Source organism: Hordeum vulgare, chromosome 7H, assembly GCF_904849725.1.
Source record: "Hordeum vulgare subsp. vulgare chromosome 7H, MorexV3_pseudomolecules_assembly, whole genome shotgun sequence".
In the NCBI taxonomy this organism is placed as follows: domain Eukaryota; kingdom Viridiplantae; phylum Streptophyta; class Magnoliopsida; order Poales; family Poaceae; genus Hordeum; species Hordeum vulgare.
The window spans coordinates 382194641-382215397 of record NC_058524.1 but is presented as its reverse complement, the minus strand read 5'-3'; positions in this window follow the sequence as shown (position 1 = coordinate 382215397).

The following is a 20757-nucleotide window of genomic DNA, read 5'->3' as shown; positions in this document are numbered from 1 at the left end:
AGCAACGGTAAACCTAGCATGGCAATGATAGTAATGGTATCTGGGGAAATGATCATCTTGCCTGAGATCCCGCTTGGAAGAAGAATGCCTCCGTGAAGCAGACGAACCGACGTAGTCGAACGGGTCCTCACAATCCGGCACGTTGTGGAACTCTATCGAGACGGGGGAAACCGGAAACAAGCATCAACACACGGAATTCACCACACGATGCACAACACATATGATGCATGAGCTACTGAATACATGCAAGTCACGCCATGACAATTCACACAATCAAACCCTACACATTAAGTGAAGTTCAATATGCAACGAGTTGCATATTGACGAAACCCCACGTTAATTATTTAGTTCTATCCCGATTAGATACACGGCAATAATAAATGTGGTTAAACATGGCAAGAGGTGAAGCGCAATTAAACTACCTATCTAGACATTTTAAATGAGGTCGGAAATGACATATAGCATCTCCGAGACGACCTCACATGTTAATTTACAATTCTGTCCAGATCTGAAATAACACCTTTAATTAGTTGTTAAACAGCAAAGCAAATAGGTTCACGTGATTCTACGCGTCAAGGCAAGCAATCTACACATAAAGAACATCTCCAACGGAGCTACGGATCAAAAGTACAAGCATCGCAAGATATGATGGCATGAATGCATTATGTGTGCAACGACGGTCATGAGAACTTCAAAACATACAAACAGCAAGAGAACATGAAACTACACGAGATTCTAAGAAAGTTTCAAGTAGGACACGATCAAATCGGAGCTACGGTTCAAAAACTACGAGCAAAACAAGAAAACACTACAATCTGCCAAAATCAGCCACATAGCACTTTCTACGCCCCACAACTACGAGCTACACAACTCCGATAAACTCATGCAAGGCATGGCACGGAAGAGGGAAAGAAGCACTACTACGAACAGCTAACAACAACTAGCATGGCAGCAAGGAACACTAGGGTAAGAAGTCACAAAATGGCTTCCCACAAACTATTTCAGACTTAGTGAAAATAACACCTCCTGAAAGTGCAGTTTTCAGCCTGAAGCTATACTGACAGCAGCAAAACCTATATCTCCAGGACTCCAAATGGCATGAAACTTCACAACCTGCTAGATAAACACAAGGGCTACAACTTATTCCATTGGACCAACCTCAAAAGAGCTACAGATCACAAGTTACAAGCAAGACAAGACAGCAACAAAATAATAACTGATTCCAGACTTAGAAATATTTCAGCACGTCCAAAACAGCACTATTTCTAGGAAGTTGAGGACAATCAAAACACACCTAAACATGCATTTCTATTGCAACCAAAAATACCCGGGGCTAGTCTAAACACCCAGGAACAACTCCCTAGTTGACAACTCCGTCAAACGACGCACGGATTAAATCCTACGAAATAAACAAAAGGGCATCACGACAAAATATCGCGCGAACTAACTTACTCAAAAGCTGAAACTAGTTCCACAGGAAAATCCATGGGATTTTTCTACCCCGGAAACATATAAAATATGTGGGGTTTGCAACACAAAATAAAGCCACACGAAAATGCGGGAAATAAACCTAGACACGAAAAAAAAAAAGCTACCGGCAATTCCATACACGCAAAAATATCAATGACCGCTCTAAAATACGTGGAAATATGGTCCCTAAAACATGGACATTTCTATCATGGCATTCGAGCAATCTGAACATGCGCAGAAAAATAATACGGGCTATATACTATTGGGGGAGCACACTTATCTATGTATTCGACACGTTAAACTACGTCAAACTATTATGCAAGTTCTATAAACGGATTCTACGCGCAAATCTACACGAAAAGCATATAAAAATCATCGCGGTCCGACATATCGGATTAAAACTTACGGGCATTCAAATATATCCATATTTCCTGAAATAACTAATTCTAAAACTACAAAACAAAAATACTACCGGGGCCTAATCTAAATGCTAATGGGCCACATGACATGGGCGTGATTTAGCCAAAATGCGCCAGGAGCGGGAAATTAGCTGGCAGGGGGCTGCTCACCTTGTGGGCTTAGCCCGGTGGATGTTGGCTCGTGTCGGCGCAGAGCTGGGCCGAAGAGGCGACCCTGGCCGCGGAGAGGCTATAGCTGGGCCTTAGGGAGGCTGGCGCGGGGTGGGCTGACAGCCCACGCGGGGTGGAGGCGGCCCGACCTCTTGGTCGTCTGCCTCACGCAACCGCACCAGAGCGAAGGCCATGGTGGCGGTGAGTCCTTGCTGTAGGAGGCCATCGGCGGTCGCCGCAAGAGGGTCCTGCAGACTTGGGGTCGGACGGATCTGGGGCGACGACCTCCTTTCCCGGTGGCGGAGGCAGCCATCGAGCTCCATGGTGGCGGCTCCCTGTCGCATCTCAGGAGAGAGACCAAGAGGATTAGAGCGGGGAGAGGGAGTAGAAGGACACGGGTCGAGGGGGAAGAAAGGGAGCGCGACGGCACAGGCGTGGCCGGAAGCGACGGCGGGCAGCGCAGCTCCGGCGGGCGCCGTCTCTCAACACGGCGGCTCGCGCACAGGAGCTCGGGAAGTTGTGGAGGAGCGGCTGGCGGCGGTGCTGCTGGGCTTGCGCGGCGGCGGGGCGATTCGGTCTCGGGCGGGCCCCGGATGGGCTTCGCGGGCCCGGTAGCGCTTGTGGGGAGAGGGGATGCGGCAGGATTAGGGTTAGGGGTAGGTTTGGCACGGATTTGGAGGAGAGATGAGAGGGGGCTGTCTAAAAATAATAGGAGGGGCTATATATAGACAAATGGGGGGCTAGGTTACCCGGAATCGCGTTTCGGATCCAACCGTGCGGTCGGATTCGGACGATTCCGAACGCAGGTATGGGTACGCGGCCGTGTAGAGGGGATATCCGGAGATGAGAGGGTAAATGGGCGGCGCGGCAACAATTTTTAAAACACCGATGACCGTCCGACGGTAGACCGATTACGGTGCCGCTACGGTCGACCGTTCGGGTACCAGACGGACTCCGATCGCGATGAAATTTGACAGGCGGCCTAGCTATATTAAAATAACACTGCACGTCAAATCTCAACCCGATCAGAGAAAGTTTAACGCACACTTTTAAAACAGGGTTTCGACGGTGCCGCGGGCGCCTGCGAGTGCGGTCGGGCTCAGAACGGATGACGACGCGAACCGGCAACTAACAACGGATGCAAGTTTTGAAAACTGGCAGCAACGGAGATGCCGATGCAATGCTGATGATGCGCATGATGCGATGATGATGCGAAAAATAAAATAGACACACGACGAAAACGGAAAGGAAAGGTAATCTTCTGGAACGTCGGCATCGGGCTGTCACACTACAAGTCCAGCTTGTAGGGCTGATGTTTTGGGGATGAGATGGGTAAGAGAGGGAGGGAGATACACACAATACAAACAATATTTTCGAGAATAGATTTTATTTGTGGCCGTCGGAAAACACACACCAATGACGGCTCACAAATCATCGTAACTAACGTGGGTATATAACAGGGGTTTGGACTTCCAATTGTCATATAAATATTCGAACGTTTCGGGGTCTTCGAGTTCTTCGGGTCTTGAGAGTCTTCAATTGGTGTAGCTTCAATTGCATGATGAAATCCTCTTTACTTTGGTGTAGAACTTGGTTGATTCTCCATGAGGTCAAAGGGGTAAGGGTATTGTCTAACTATTGGAGGTGAGAGAGAACATTCGATGAAATCAGAAGAGATGAGAAGTAAAAGGTGTTGTTGAAAATAAAATTTTTGAGAGATCCTTTCCTAAGAAATTTCCAGTTTCTAGGGTCAAGTCCTACAGTCAACATGTGCTCTGATGCCATTTCGGTAGCGACCCAACTCAAAACGAGTCAAGCCTCTGTGTTCTGTGCCATCCCTGGATCACTATGGTGGCACACACAGTACATCAATGTATATATCAAAGTGCAATCACATGTAAATAGCGTAAAACTGATATATGCCTTCAATATCTCAGCGGAAGCGGTCAAGGGAGTGGAGTCCCAATAAACACCAACGGCAAGTTGAGTGTAGACCGTAACCCTGAATCGTACTCTTACTCGTCGAAGAAAAATATCTGCAACATAAGACGTTGCAGCCGTGTAGGTCAGCATATTGAATATGCCGGCAAGTCACATAAGAGAGGGGTGAAAAGTAATCATCTATACTATATGCATATATGGCAGGTGGGGCTATAAGTTTTTAGCGAAAAGCAAGTTTTCTCCTACATCAAGAGAGGGATAAAAGGAAAATGTTACTACATTGTTGGTTGTTAACGAGATGGTTCCACCAACCAATTCTCGTACCCATGTTGTCAATAATACCCACATCAATATTATTATTTGTGTTGAGAATTTCAGATAACTTCAGTTCCTTTGGCTCAAGTTGTCCATGACCGTGGACACGGCTAATCGATTAGGTCTGAGTACTCTACAGAGTTTTGCACACGTTCCCCACAAGATTTGATCGCCTCCGTGTATGTCCTCGCACTTCAGGGTGTTTGAAGACCGGATGATCAAAACATGGTCTTTCAACGGGTCCCTCTGAATCCCTGTCGGTGCCCATCCAATCCTACCATTCTTTCACATCTGCTAGCACCGCCTGTCCAGAGTCGCCGCGTTGTCCAACCAAGTCAGAGCCCACAATGACTTGTGGCTGTGCAGGTCAGCCTTGGGTCTTGAAAATATCCGTCCGTCTCTTTGAGCCTGGGTGAAGCTTTCCGCAAGATGTCATGGCCATCTCCAGCATCCCGGGTCATCCACTGGTTTCTCCAGGGAGCCGATCAACCGTCCTTCACCCCGAGTTGCATTGCATCACGAGGTCTTGAAAAGTTTTCACTTAACCGGTCTTGGTTATTAAATGGTTCTCGCATCACTTGTGATAAACTCTCAACCAGAATCCCGTCTACTCAAGCATAGCAATATGAAATTTGTCGTCCCGGGCCAAGTAACGGGGTTGATGGGTGCCTACCACATGATACTACAATATGTAACCATAATTTCCAAGTACCTACTCAGCATGCAATTGGGCATAGGATGGTAGAACTACGATGCATAAAACATAGGTGATACATGATCAAATGACTTGCCTCATGATGTTGACGAAGAAGAATTTTCGTTCTCGAGGAATAACTTGATAGACTACTCGTCACTCTCCGATGAAATCTATATAACAACCATATCATTCACGTAAGCACTCATACTAGCAATCATTCTAACAATCAAAACAAAAGAGAGACTGAATAAGAATCCGAAGGAAACTTCAAATAAGACTAGGGAGTCTTCTACTACATCAAACACTAAATAGTTTTTGTCTAAAAATAAAATACTTAAATAACAGGGAACTAAGATATAAATTTAACTAACATAAAATAAAGTATTTTTCACAAAACTATTTGAAAGTATTTCCAAACGGGATTTGAAACAGTAGAGAAACCAATTGCAAGTTATTAGAGAACTAGAATTGATTTCATGATAAGAAATAAAATAAAAATAAAACCTTGTTGAGAACCTACTGTTTAACTAACAGAAACTAAACATAAACTTTCTGAAATATAAAAGAAAATAATTTAAAAACAATTATAGAAAAAGAAATAGCCATAATCCTAAAAGAACTAAAACAGAATCTGTTTTGGTAAAAATCCCAAGTCAAATTATTTAAAAAATTGAAACTTAAACTACTGAAAGATATGATCACTAGGAAAGAGCGGCAAAAAGAATTAAATTAAAATCTATTTTTGAACTCCCAGAATAAGCAAAACAAGGTTTAAACCAAATCTGATCTAATTCAAATTTGAAATTTTCAAACATAGGCAAATAATATGTTTTTGAAAACTATAGAAAAATTGTGATCTATTGGAGAAAGAATCAACTAATTCGGAGTTATAGACTAATATATATGAATTTTATAAGTTTGCTCTTTTTCTGAAGAAAAAAAACTGTGACGGGATTTCTATGAAGCTCACCATGGGTGACACAAAGGAAGAACTCTGGCGAGGTAGCTGCTCCGGCGAGGTGGGGAGGTCGCCGGCGGGGGTGGGGGTGTGATGGAGGAGGGTGGAGGCGAGGTAGGGAAGGCGCGTGAGGTGGTGCAGGGGGGCTGGAGGTGGCGCAGGGGCGACAGGGGAGAGCTCCCTGGTGCGTTCTTGACAGGGAAAAGGGGAGGTGGTGGAGAGATTCTACAGGCAGGGGAACGGGGCGTTTCTCGAGGGGAATGGAACGAGGAGGACGAGGGGATCCTTTATAGGGGCGAGGGAGGTGCTGGGAGGGAAGGAGCTTCGCGAATCCCGGAGAAAAAAATTTGGGAGAAAGCTTCCTGGTGCGTGGCCATTGCACAGAAAGAAAGAACGAGGGGAGGAAGAAGAAGGTGAGTTATGGGCCTGATTTGTTTCCTAAAGTGGCCCACGGACTTTCCTAAAACAAAGATCTCTTTCCATATTTATTAAAACGGAATTAAAACTATTAAAAGTAAATGGAATATTCCTCGGAATATAGGGGTATAATATATTAAAATTTTCAGAAAAATAAATCCAAAAAGATGGGCATTTTTCCACTACCAAAATAAATACTTCAAAAAAAATGTTTTTTAGAAAATCCCTAAATTGGTTTATATTCTTTTTGCAAATATTTTTCAAATAAACCTTGGGTTTTATGGTCCAAATATTTCAAAGGAATATCCCCGGTTTGGAGGGTCATGTTCCTCCTCCCTTTCTTGCTTGGCAAGAATTATTTTTGGGGTATTTCTCGGGGAAGAAAAATATAGAAGCAAGGGCAAATATTTGAAAGGATTCAAATGCAAAGTTCGCTCAAATTCTTTATAGTTGAAGAAGTCATGTCATCTTCTCTCTTTGCTTTTAAATGATTGAATTTGAATTCACCGGAGAAGGGGAAAGTCATTTTATTCCCTCTCATTCAAAAGTTTTGAAAAAATTTCAAATTTCACTCAAGCTTTCAATCACTCAAGCAACCAAACAATCAATATAATAATTATGTTAACATTCCAAAATTTTGGATGTTACACACTGCCATGCAACGGATGCACTAGATCTATAAGTGTACGAAATCTCAAGTGAAGCTCAATGGGTGTGCATCTAAATTGCTCGCTCATGAAGACCTCGAGCAATTGAGGAAGCATGCCATCGGAATATAAAAGCCAAGTTCTATAATGAAAAATCCCACTAGCATATGGAAGTGATTAAACAAGAGACTCTCTATATGAAGAACATGGTGTCACTCTGAGGCACAAGTGTGGAATAACAGGTAGTAGCACCGTCCCTTCTCTCTTTTCTCTCATTTTTTTATTTTCATTCATTCTTTATCTTTTTTTATTTTCTTTCTTTCTCTTTTTATTTTTATTTTATTTTTCGTCCATAGTCTCTTCCCGACTTGTGGGGGAATTATTGACTCCATCATCCTTTCCTCATTGAGACAGTGCCCTAAATAATGATGATCATCGCACTTTTATTTAGTTACAACTCAACTTGAAGAACTGGTATGATGATATGAATCTATATGAATGCCTCTAGTAGTGTACCAGGATGTGTAATGATCAAGCGTAACATATATAAAAATGATGAATGGTGGCTTTGCAACAAATACTATGTCAGCTTATATGATCATGCAAAGCAATATGACAATGGAAGTATAACTCATATCAGGTGACGGTGGAAATTGCATAGCAATATATCTCGAATGGTTGTGGAAATTCCATCATAGGTAGGTATGGTGGTTGTTTTGAGGAATATATAATTAGGCTTATGTGCAACAGAGTGTATCATGTCACGGCTTTGGATGCACCGTCGAAATTTGCACCGATCCTCGAGGTGAGAACGAGCAATGCACCATACCGAAGAGGCTAGCAAATCTGTGGAGGTGAGAGTGTGTATATCCATGGATTCACATTAGTCAAGAAGAAATCACATACTTATTGCAAGATTTTATTATCTTTCTTGAAGTAAAGCACTAATCGCATGCCCCTAAGGACAAGGTTGGTAGGCGTTAACCATCGTGCGCCCCGATTCAAACAGCACTAGGATTTCAACGAGGAATAAGTATGCTCACACATAATCACCATCCATAAAAATATTTGCATGAACAGCAAATTAATACCTCTAATTCACGATACCATATTAACCATTGATCATGCATGCATGCTTTTTCACATTACCACATTAATATCATTAACCACGATTTCTATTTTATGTGCTACATGTGGTTTTGATTATGCACTCATTGAATACCCATAATTTTTCTACTAAGCTTTAACCCATGCAAATTACCATCGATATTTATTGACTCTCAAAAAAATATAAGTGAAGAATGAGAGTACAATTATTTCTATAAAATCTATATGCCACCGTGCTCTAAAAGATATAAGTGTAGTACTAGAGTAATTGCTAAGCTCAAAAGATATAAGTGAAGCACAAAGAGTATTCTAATAAATCATGGTGATCATGTGTATCTCTAAAATTGGTCTATTCAGAGAATGATGGTTGTGTAAAACAAAAAAAAGGCAAACTAAGGCAAACGACGCTCCAAGCAAAACTCATATCATGTGATGAAGAAAAATGTAACTCCAAGTGACATAACCAATGGATTGAGATGAAAGAGGGGATGCCTTCCGGTGCATACCCAAGCTTAGATGCTTGAGACTTCCTTCTAATATTACCTTGGGGTACGTTGGGAATCTTATGCTCTTATCGCTCCTTATTCCTTCGTTCATCGTGATAACACCCAAAACATGAAAACTTCAGCACACAAAACTCAACAGAAACTTCGTGAGATCCGTTAGTATAATAAACATATGAAATACTTTTGGTACTATTATAAATTGATTAAAATTTTATTATTTCATAAGGTACAGTATCCTAACTTCTCCATGACTTATACCCCAAGATATAATCTATAGCATCATCAAAACAAGCGAACTATGTTGGAAAAAACAGAATTTGTCTAAAATAGAACTGTGTGTAATGATATACTTAAGTACCATACTTATGTAACTCCAAAAATTCTTAACAATTAGTAAGACCTGGGTAATTTTTATGGAAATACTCTGTAAGCAATTCATTTCAAAAGGACATCCAGTAAAATCATAGAAAATCTGCACTGGACGCTAAAGTTTCTGTTTTTACACTGCATCAATTCTACTATTATCCAAGCCATTCCAAAGACTTTAATTGGCACAAACACTAATATAAACAAAAAAACATAATTATTATAGAGGCAACAATCATGTTATGACACACAAACATAAAGTGAAAATAAAAATAAAAAGATAACCATTGGGTCGCCTCCCAACGAGCGCTATCGTTTTATGCCCCTAGCTAGGCATGATGCATGTGCTCAAGTGTTGTCACCTTTGCAAATACGATCCCTCATGCTATATTCATATTCGCTCCTTTCAAAAGAAAGTTTTATAATTGGTGATAAAAAATTAATTCAAAGGACTAAATTGCACAACACAAGGATCCGTGATGTCTACCTCGGGAGCAATGGGGGGATTTTCTTTATGTTTTTCATAAGTGATAGCCAACTCCTCATTGTATAGATTTCGGTAGAGATATTTTCTTAATTTTCTCTCAAGATCATAACCCAATCTAAGTTTTGTTATAAAAAATTTATTATTCTGTTCATAAATCTTATCAACTAAGACATTAAGCAGAACCTTGTTTCTAAGATTCTCATCATAAGCAACATAGTTTATGGATCATAGTTTTCTTATTTCTTCCATCTCATATAGAATCCCTTCTATGGGTGGGCACGCAACGTTAACCCTATAATGATAAAATACATATCTAGCCTCTTGCATGATATTACTAAATTATTGAGCAAGAAATATAGTGGCTAGACGTTTGGTACAAGCTTCCTGGATATTAGAGAATTCTTGAAACAACCATTGTATGAAAGGATGCACGTGCACAAATTGTCTTTCGAATTGTACTATAAGTAAAGATATAGAATCCACATAACTAGTAGTTCTAGAAACAATAGAGCCTTTTGTCAAGGGTAATGCTCCCGCACAAGTGAAAAAGTTTCGAATCACACTTCATCCAATAATATTACCACTACTATGCATAGTTTCTTTGTTTCTGTAATAGGTTCTCCCTTAGTTGGATCATCATCCACAAGATTATCGAGTTTTTCCTTAGCAACTTCATCAGAATTTCTCTTATCATTCTCATCACAAGGTGAAGTTGGATATTCAAGGGCTTCCGCACTAGAGGTGGAAGCATAGCTAATTTCAAACTCAAACATGATAGCAACTTTCAAGCAAGCACAGAAGTAAACTAGCAACAAGCGAAGATAAAAAATGTTTTTTATGGAGTAAGAAAAATGTAAAAGCAAATAAAAAGAAGAACAAGTGAATGATACTTTGTGTGAAGTTACTTGATAGTAGGTTGATGATACTCCCCAGCAATGGCACGAGAAATCCTTCCTGATACTTGTGATCAGCGTTGGGTTTTCCTTGAAGAGGAACAGGTGATGCACCACATTGTAGGTAAGTATTTACCTGAGTAAAGAACCAAGGTTTATCTAACCAATAGGAGTAATAACCAACCCCCGTCTTCAGTTGCAGATAAGAGAAACAAACACTTGCACCCAATGCGGGCAAGAGGGTCGTCAATCCCCTTGTCTCGTTATTTGCAAGCAAGTAAGCACTGTGGTTGGAAGTTGCAAAGTGAAAAGTAAATAAAAAGTAAATGAAGGCAGCAAGGAATTGTAGTGTTTTTAAACTTATATGTGAATAGACCCGGGGGCATAGTTTTTGCTAGTGGCATCTCTCATGAAAGCAAGCATACGATGGGTAGACAAATTACAGTTCCGCAATTGATAGAAAAGTGGATAGTTATGTGATATTCACAGCAATGATCATGTGTATATAGGCATCAGATCCATTAAAAAATAGGTCGACTCCTGTCTGCACCTATTATTACTACTCCACCCATCAACCGCTATCCAGCATGCATCTAGAGTACTAAGTAGAAAAGAATAATCCCTGGAGAACAATGACATGATGTAGACAAAGAGAATTAAATTAATATAAACTAACCCCATTGTTTATCCTTAGTGGATACAATACAAAGATGTATCTTGTCCCCTACTATGTCACTCGGATATAGAAATCCATCAGATTGTACCCACTACAATGCACCCCTCTCGTTGAAGAAAGGTCAATCTACTTGGCCAAAGAAAATCAATAGATCTGAGAGATTTACAAAGCTATGACGATCATGAACATAGGAATCATATTTAGAATTCAGAGAAGACTCAAATATTTATCATGAATAATCTGAACATAATGCCCCAATTATCGTATCCCAACAAACGCACCGCACAAAAGAGTTACATCAGATAGAGCAAAGCGAAGATGTGATGATCATTGTGTTGAAGATCAAGAGAGAGAGGGAGAGAGAGAGAGGGAGAGCCATCTAGGTAGTAACCAAGGATATGTAGGTCTGTGGTAAACTACTTACACATCACCATGAGAGCAGCGAGGATGGTGTAGAGGTCCTTGGTGATCGATCCCCCCTCCGGTAGGGTACCGAAAAAGGCTCTAGATGGGCACATGGCAGAAAAGAGACTTGCAGCGACAAAAAAAGTGTTTCAGATGGCTCTCTAGGGTTTTTGGGATATATTTAAATATATAGCACGAAGAGGTACGCCAGGAGTAACCCGAGGAGAGCACGAGGCAAGAGGGTGCGCCCTACCCCCTGGTCGTGCCCTATTGTATGATGCTCCTCTCGTGCGAATTATCGCTTCCTCACAAAGCTTCAACGTCTTCTTTTGGTCCAAAAAAATCACCAAAAAGTTTCGTGGCAATTGGACTTCGTTTGGTAGTATAAACATGAAAAGCCAAAAACACGGGGAAAATAGGAACTAGCACTAGGCATTGGGTCAATAGATTAGTGCTCAATAATAATAATAACTGGTGTATAAACTCCAAAAAGTATCCTAGAATGATGATATAATAGCATGTAACAATCAAAAATTGTAGATACGTTGGAGACATATCACTTCCTCGATGGGCCCATGAGGCCAAGTGAGATGCATGCCTTAACCACCATCTGTGGATGCTATATGTTATCCTGCGGATTCTATCATTGTGGTGTTTACTATGTCATTTGGTTGTGCATAACGTCATGAATATGTTGTGGTGTTTACTATGTTATTTGGTTGTTTCCGGATTAGCTTCTCCTCGCTAGAGTTTCGAACCTGTTTTGCCGTGTGAGGCTTCCTTCGACTATGCTTGTTCGTCTACTTCATGGATTCGATCTTCTTCCATGCGAGATTTCAAACAAGATGATCATTACCTTGGATACCTCTACTATCTTTGCTATGCTAGTTGTCTCATTTCTCTCGCTATGTCTCGCTACCCTACCACTTGTTTGTCAAGCCAACCAAAATTCCATGATAAGCATCTAACCCTCAACATCCTAGCAAACCATTGTTTGGCTATGTTATCGCTTGTTCAACCCTTCTTATAGCATTGTTGGTTGCACGTGCATTTTGTTCCATGTTGGGACATGGATATCATGGGGTATCACACTACCTTGCTATTTAATTAATGCATCTACACACTTGGTAACGGGTGGAAGGCTCGGTCCTTTGCTTGGTCTTTTGTTCCACTCTTGTTGCCTTTGTTTCTGATTATCGGTGTTATGTTCCATATTAACCACATCTAACTTGCTCAAGGTTGTCATGCGGGGGCCCTTGATAATTCGTTTTTAATAGAACTCTTCTAGCAAGGTTGTAAGGGAATATTTCTACCCCATTAGTTTTGGTGATTGATGACGACACTTTTCTGGACTAATCGTGTGCAATAAGCCTTTCAAGTATTTCCTTGGCTTGCACAAAGACGATTCTTGCCCCTCGGTGTTTTGTTGTGAAGACAATTTCCGCTTTTACGCTTCATTGTTGGTGGATTTGAGTCGTAGGAGAAGCCATACTATTAAGAGGGGGTCCGTTTTGGAAAAGTCTTGGTGGAATCATCACGTACACTTTCTTACTCACCGCTTTTCCGCTTTGATGGAGCTTTCTACCTTGCCTTACCCTTCCTGCTAGATTCCAAGCGGTAGTACCGCTCCCAGGAGCAGTACTACCGCTTATCACCGGTAGTACCACCCGGACGGCGGTAGTAGCGCTCTGAGCGTTAGTGCTCTGCTGGTGCCTCTCGCCTATACCGCTCTCCAAAAGTGTGAACACTTTTGTGGACGAGTTTTGCGGTAGTACTGGGCGGCAGTACTACCGCAAAGCGGTACTACCTCTTGCTACTACCGCTCAGGGCGGTACTAGATGATCGGCCTCTGTTCTTGCCTGGCCTCTCTCTGTTTGGGCAGTAGTACCGCTCTCCATAGTAGTACTACGTCTTATCATCGGCACTACCGCTTCTAGGAGCAGTAGTACCTCTCTGGCCCGTGCGCAGGGGGTGGGTAACGGGCAGATTCCCTCCCTCACTATATAAAGGGGTTCTTCTTCCCTGAGAACCCGACACTTTGCCCGCTAAGCTCCATCGTTTCTCCAACCTCCATTTTAGCCTGATCTCTCTCCCTAGCCAACATAACTTGTTGATATTCTAGCGTTTGGTTGAGAGGGCATTGATCCACACTTCCACCAAGAGAAATTTGATTCCCCCACTAATCCCTTGCGGATCTTGTTACTCTTTGGTGTTTGAGCACCCTAGACAGTTGAGGTTACCTCGAAGCCATATTCCATTGTGGTGAAGCTTTGTGGTCTTGTTGGGAGCCTCCAATTAAGTTATGGAGATCGCCCCAACCTTGTTTCTAAAGGTTTGATCGTCGCCTTCAAGGGCACCATTTAGTGGAATCACGACACTTCGCATTGTGTGAGGGCATGATGAGAATACGGTGGCCTTAGTGGCATCTTTGGGAGCATTGTGCCTCCACACCGCTCCAACGGAGACGCACTTCCCCTCAAAAGGAAGGAATTTCGAAAATACATCCTCGTCTTCATCGGTTCCACATGTGGTTATCTCTTACTTTTACTTGTATTTACTTCTTGCTTATTATTGTTGTTGTTAGCATCATATAGGTGGTTCACGTAGTTGCATATCTAGACAACCTATTTGTTGCTAAACCTAATTTGTTTAAAGAAAATTTAAAATTTGTTAGTTGCTTATTCACCCCCCTCTAGTCAACCATATAGATCCTTTCAATTGGTATGATAGCCTCGTCTCTTTATTAAGGGTTTCACCACCCATAGAGTATGGTTGACGACGAATACCGGGTTGGGGAGGTGCCCGAGGGAGCCGCTCCAAACTCGGTCACCCGAGAGGAATTAAATGAGGTCATGTCCACATTTAAATCCTCAATGGTTATCAAAGTCAAAAACATGCTTAAGGATTTCCTTGATATTTACAAACTGCCTACCGACCTGTTGTTGGTGGCTAATCCCAATACTTCGGATATGGGGGGCAATTCGGAAAAGGAAAATGCTAGTAGTGAAAAGGATAAAACACCTCAAGGAACAAGTGGGGCAGATGCCTTTGCCTCAGTTCCTCCTCCCATGGTCCATGGAGGACCTATACACCCACCGCATATTATTAATCTAGGTCCTCCACCAAAGCTTGTGAAGAATGATTTTACTAACTGGGTTTTTCGTATCAAGTCTCGTTTGAACCATAGCTCAACACAACTTTGGAGAATTATTAAGCAGGGGTACTACCCGCATGATCCAAGAAACCTCATGCCAAGAGAAGAGGCCGACAATCAGCTCAATCACTCCGCCTTGTTCATTCTTCAAGCAGTTGTACATGTTGAAGACCTTCCTCACTTGCGTCCATTCACTCGTGCCAAAGATTGTTGGGAGTACATCATCTCCTTTTATAAGGGAAGCTCTAGCATTCAACGGTCCAACTATGAAGTGGTTCTTGATGAGGCCGATGAATTTGCTATGATTGAGGATGAGGACCCTCGTGAACTATATCGAAGAGTTACAACTCTTGCTATAGCTCTTCAGGATCATGGAAGCAAAGATGTAGATAACACTTGGATTGAGCGTAAGTTTCTCAAGGCCATAATGCCTTTCAACAAGTCCATGTCCTTCGTCATCCGTTAAAGGCCGTACTTTCATTCCTTGTCCTCAAGTGATGTGTTGGATGAGTTTATTGCCATGAACATTTTGAACAAGACCGCAACAATGCTCTAGCCCGAGTTCAATGGTCAAGAAATGACTCCCCCAATGTTTCCTTGAAGGCCAAGGCTGCTTTGGAGGAAGATGAGGAAGACGAAGAAGAAACTTGTCCTAAAGACACCAAGTATGCTTACCACGAGCACATAGCTCTTGCATCAAGGCAGTTTTGGGGCAACAAGAAAAACTCAAGCCCCAACTTCTCCAAGAACAAGTCAAATGGGTCCAAGGGAAAGCAACGTGTGAGAACTTGCTACAATTGTGGCGGCGTAAGTCATTTTGTGGCATATTGTCCCTATGAGGAGAGGGAATGTGGGGGCCCCGACTTACGAGTCATGACCACCGAAAGAACGTGCTCAATGATCCGAGAGACCAATGCTCACTGAACACACAGAAAACTGAATAACAAGAGTCTTACATACATACATACCATTTGATACAAATAATGACCTTTGCGGTCAAGTCTTACATATATGGGGCCTTGAAGGCCAACACACCAACTTGACCAATAGCGGAAATATTGGTCGAAAGCGTGAACCCATGCCATCAGCCTTAACCTACAAGCATTCTCGCTGGGAAGCATCCTAGCTCGCAACAACTTCACCAAGGTACTCTTCACCATCTCATGTTCTCTCTTACATAGTCCATGAAATAACCAATAGCAAGCCAATGAGTACTTTGAATGTACACGCAAGCAACCCATGATGTGGAACAAGGCAATAATGAAACATGATATAGCATAAGTATGCAGCCTTTGCGGAAAGCAAGTATTCCCGAGAATGATGTAACATCATCAATGCTTGTATGGATATGCATCATAAGGTAAGCGGTAACCTGGTGAACAGGTTACACATATCAATATCATCTCGACGCTGAACATCCCATGTTCACCCATCAGGCCAAGTCATCTTACTTGACTCAAGTAACATCTTTCTCGTGTAACACTTTTAATACACACGCAAACTTGGTTTATGCGGAAACCACTAGACGTAGTTTAAGCAGCACCACCCAACTGTCCTTGACCGTGGACACGACTATTCAAATAGTTTTACACTCTGCAGAGGTTGCGCGCTGTACCCATGAGATTCGGGAAACTTCCATGTCATCCATGACTCACGGTATATAACATACCCGATGTAAGTACCCGATCAATGCCTTTCCCCTAGCGACACTAGACAAAGAGTCCACTTGATTGGTACCCAGCCCACATGATGTACGTCTTCCGAGCACCAACTCTAGATCGTATCATCCATGGAGGGACCAACGGTGTGCCCGACACATGTAAAAACAGCATAGTCGCCCTACCTGGCATGACCCCGACACGAGAGTGACCATGCCACTATCACCACTAGTAATGATGGATCATTGCTAGCACCGACCAAAGTAATCAACAAAGCCATGTTCCCATATTAAGGGATTGTGGTCGGACATGTAAGGCTGGGATGACCGACAAATCTTAAATCTAATCCCATTTCTGAAACCAGTCACACAAAACCTTTTTACTGGTATACCACTACTTTCTCAAGTAGTCATCCATCTCAACACAATCACCTCGGGCAGAAGTGGCACCCGACGGGGTTTTTGAAAAGTCTTCGTAATCACCTTTGTGTTACCATCGCCTTGCATATTCTCATCCTATGCGTAGCACTACTAAAAACCTATCTACTTCCTCTGCATGACCCTCATAGGTGGTAAGGTCATTCTCAAATGCAATTGCTCTCGAGGAGCCATCGGAAACACCATACCGAGGGGTTTACCGATTCAATCATGATCATATCCATCGGAATGAGGTAATCAACATGGCATGCATAAAAACATTTTCTCACACATGGTCAAAGGGTTGCTTGCCTTGCTCAAATAGGTCCCCGGGGTCTTCGAGGCCTTCCGGCCCAACTCTGAGTACTCCGTTTGCTCCGTCAACTATCGTTGGAAACAACCATGATAGGCCACACAACAAGCAGGGACAAGAGTGCTCCACGAATAGGAGTTTTTATTTATTTTTCTTGGACATCTCTCGTCATAAGAAAATTCCTAAAGCTTGCTTTAAGAGATTTGTTCATCAGAGATTTTTGAATGGCAGAAATGGAGGTATTAATGGCCTTGTGAAAAGTCTCCAGAAAATATCTTGAAAAAATAGGTGAATGCAGCCATCAATTAGGGAATGATTTTAGAAACATGTGGGAAGTGGTCTCACAGGATTTGGAGTTGGTATGATTTCCCTAAGACTTTTCTAAGATGGACTTAGTGAAAAAGGAAGTCATTTATTTGCGCTAGCAAGGCAGTGCATGGAAAAAATGTTGACTAAGGCCACAAAAATTGTGCATGATATTTGGAGTCTACGAAAATTGGAATCACTCCATTTGGGGTTGATATGAATGCTCTAGGGATTTTTCAAGTGGGGCACTTCATAGTTCAAATTCAAACATAAATTTGAACTATACAGAAAAGTTAGCAAGAAAAATATGTAGGATATATATTTGGGTAGAGCAAGATTTTTTGAACCCCTAGGAATTTGAATCACCAAGTTTGGAGCACAAATGAATTTAATAAGGATTTTTCAAATTTCTATAAAAATAGAAAATGGGGAAAAGGGGATTATACCTAGTGGCTATTTAGCGCATAGGGCACGGCAGAGGCAGTTGGGCCGGCCCAGTAGCCTAGCTGTGCAGGACACCGCGGTGAAGTCGAAGGCATCTTCCTACAGTGCGCTTTCGCCACACGGAGACCCACACGGGCGTAAGCCATGTCCACTTAAAGGCTAGGCCCGGTGCCTGGCTAGCTTATAGGAAGCGCCCGCCGGGAAGATCTTGCTTCCTCCTCATGCTCGAATAGAGAGGGAGCAGGGGAGGGGGAGCCGACCGGCTCCGGCGCTCGCTCCGGTGGCACCGGCCATCCGCGGCGGTGCTCCACCCATCGGCGAGCTCAGGGGACTGCCCCGCATCTGCCCCGATGTTGCTCACCTACCGAAGACGACCGTAGCGGCGACGCTTAAAATGGTCGCGAAGGAGGTCGTCGCCCGTCGTTGTCTTCGGGTGTCCGGTGTCCTGTTGAATAAATGGAGGATACAGAGGGCTCCAAGGTGTCTAGGGGACCCACGGAGTTGTCCAGGGGGAGAGGGGAAGCCCGGCGTTGCTCAGATATAAGAGAGGTCCGAGGCTGCAGTGCCGGCAATGGGGAGAGAGAGAGGAGGGGGAATGCGCAAGAGCTCAGCCTGGGGAGTGCTCGAGGTGGAAATGAGGCGTCCTAGGGGTGCTCGCGCTCAATGGGATGGCCAAGGGGAAGGGGCACAGAGGAGGAGCTCGGTAGAGCCTCGGGTGCGCTCTGGGCATAGGCGGAGCGCCCCCTCCTGGGTCATCTATGCCTCTTTCTGGCATCGGGGAGAGGCATACTGGTCAAAGGAGGCTCTACGGCGTGCCGAGACATGCTGCAATAGCCGGACATGGCCTATAGGAAGAAGACAAGGTGGAAAGCACCATTTCTACATGCCAGGGAGGTGGTCACCACCCCACAACGTGTCCAGGGCCACCACTTGGCCAGACCAAGGTGTCAAGCATGCAAGGCATGCGTGCCAGAGGGCACTGATGAAGTTTGGACCCATATGGTGCTGGTTTGAATTGGTTTCTACCATGATTAAGTTTGCAACAACAAACTTGGGACTAGCAAAAGTGGTTTTCAGTGGGGGAATCTTGGGATGAAACCATGTCTAGTAGAATTATGTTTGGAAGGACTACAATACTGCAAAGTTTTAGATCAAGGAGAGGTGTTTAGCTAGTGCTTGTAGTTCAAGGTCAAATTTCTGTCATAAAGAAGTTTCAGAAGGGCTGCTCACATTTCCCACATGAGCATACCATATTTTGATTTGGAATGATGCATTAGCATACTAGAGGTCCTCTGGAAGGGTGTGGGGTCATTCACTTGAGAAGAAGTGTAGCAAGAGGGTAAAATGGGTCTTGCCGTGGTAAAAATGAGAAGTAGATATATGGAGTCACCCTCCAATAATTGACCAGAAGCCATGGCAAGGTTACAGGAGGTAAAATGGTACTAGAGAGAGTTGTGGTGGAATTTTGAGCTCAAGGGAAATAGTAGAAGGGGCCAAAGCAGCAACTTTGGTAAATGTACAGAAGGTATTTGATGGATGTTAGGGATACCATCTGGATTCCAATTGCTATGAAACTTAACACGATCACATGATAGGTCAAAATGAGCTTGTGTACCAAATTGAGGATTTGTTGGAGAATGTTTCCAATGTAGACTTGAAAAACTCAAGAAATAGGCAAAAATGACTTTCTTCATATAATATCATGCAAATTAATTCCCACAAATGCACCACTTGGTCTGGTGGCATTATTTAAGTATAAGAGCATGCCCAAAATGTTTGGGATCAATTGGAGAAACTTTATAATGTAAAGTTTCCCAAAGTTAGAAATGAACATAGAAGGTTTTGAGGTGTTTGGGACAAGTTCATCTATTCTCCTTGATGCACCACTTGGTGGGGATGCATTATTAGAGTATCATAACATGCCCACCAAATTTGAGCATAATAAGAGACACTTGGCAATGTAGAGTTACTCAAATTTTGATCTAAACAAATAGGGTTCTGGAATATTTAGCTGAACCAAATCAACTTGGATTGAGATGAAACTTGGCAAGATCATCACATATATCATGTGTCACATGCTAGATGTTTAGTGGGATTTATTGAGAATATTTCTTATAGAAATATTTCAAAAGCTCGAAATAGGTAGAAAGGGTTTTGAAGGGTATTGCCTAATATTTTGAACATGACCGTGTGTTGGAACTCTTATATATGGAATGTATATATCTAGTGACTTCCCCTAAAATTTCTCAATTATTTTGAACCTAGGAAAAATAATCTTTCTTTGTAAAAGACTATTTCTGGCCTCAGAAAGAGGTTTTAAAAATAAAATAGGAAAATATCTTTTAAAATAATAATTTTGTGGTTTTCGGAAGTCTTTTTGATAATGGGATTCAAATAAAATATTTGGTGCAAAATAACTTGCCTAATTTGAGGGATTGTAGTACAAATCCCAACTGAGGTTTTTTTTCAAAGCTTAATTTAAATAAATCTTTCTGGTCCGTTTAGTATTTGGTAAAAATAGTTGTTGGTTCTATACACACAACATGATCATTAAGCAAGGGTTTGGGTCAAGAAGGTGAGTCTAGAGAGTAGCAGGAACATTGTGATTCAAACACAAGTACATAAGCAAGCAAGCAACAATCACATCAAACATCACAAGCACTCACTAAAATTTTAATTGGTCCTAATTTTTGAGAGATAAGTTAATTTAATCAGGAGAATCAAAACACAGGGTGTAACAGACCTTACCCCCTTAAGAAAATTTCATCCTCGAGATTTCTATGCTAGGCATTGGAGAGATATAAAATCTTGGGTCGGAGGTAGTCTTCACGTCCCCATGTTGCTCATGTGGGTCTTGAACTGCTTGATGGTATAGCTTCGAATGCTTTTGTCGTCCATGCCTGACAGTGAGCGAGGTTCTGGAAATAAGTTAGGCTTGACTGAGGGTCAAGGTCTTGGTGAACTAAGTTCCTGCAAGCTTTTGGCTTGTACATGTATTCCAAAGTCAGAACA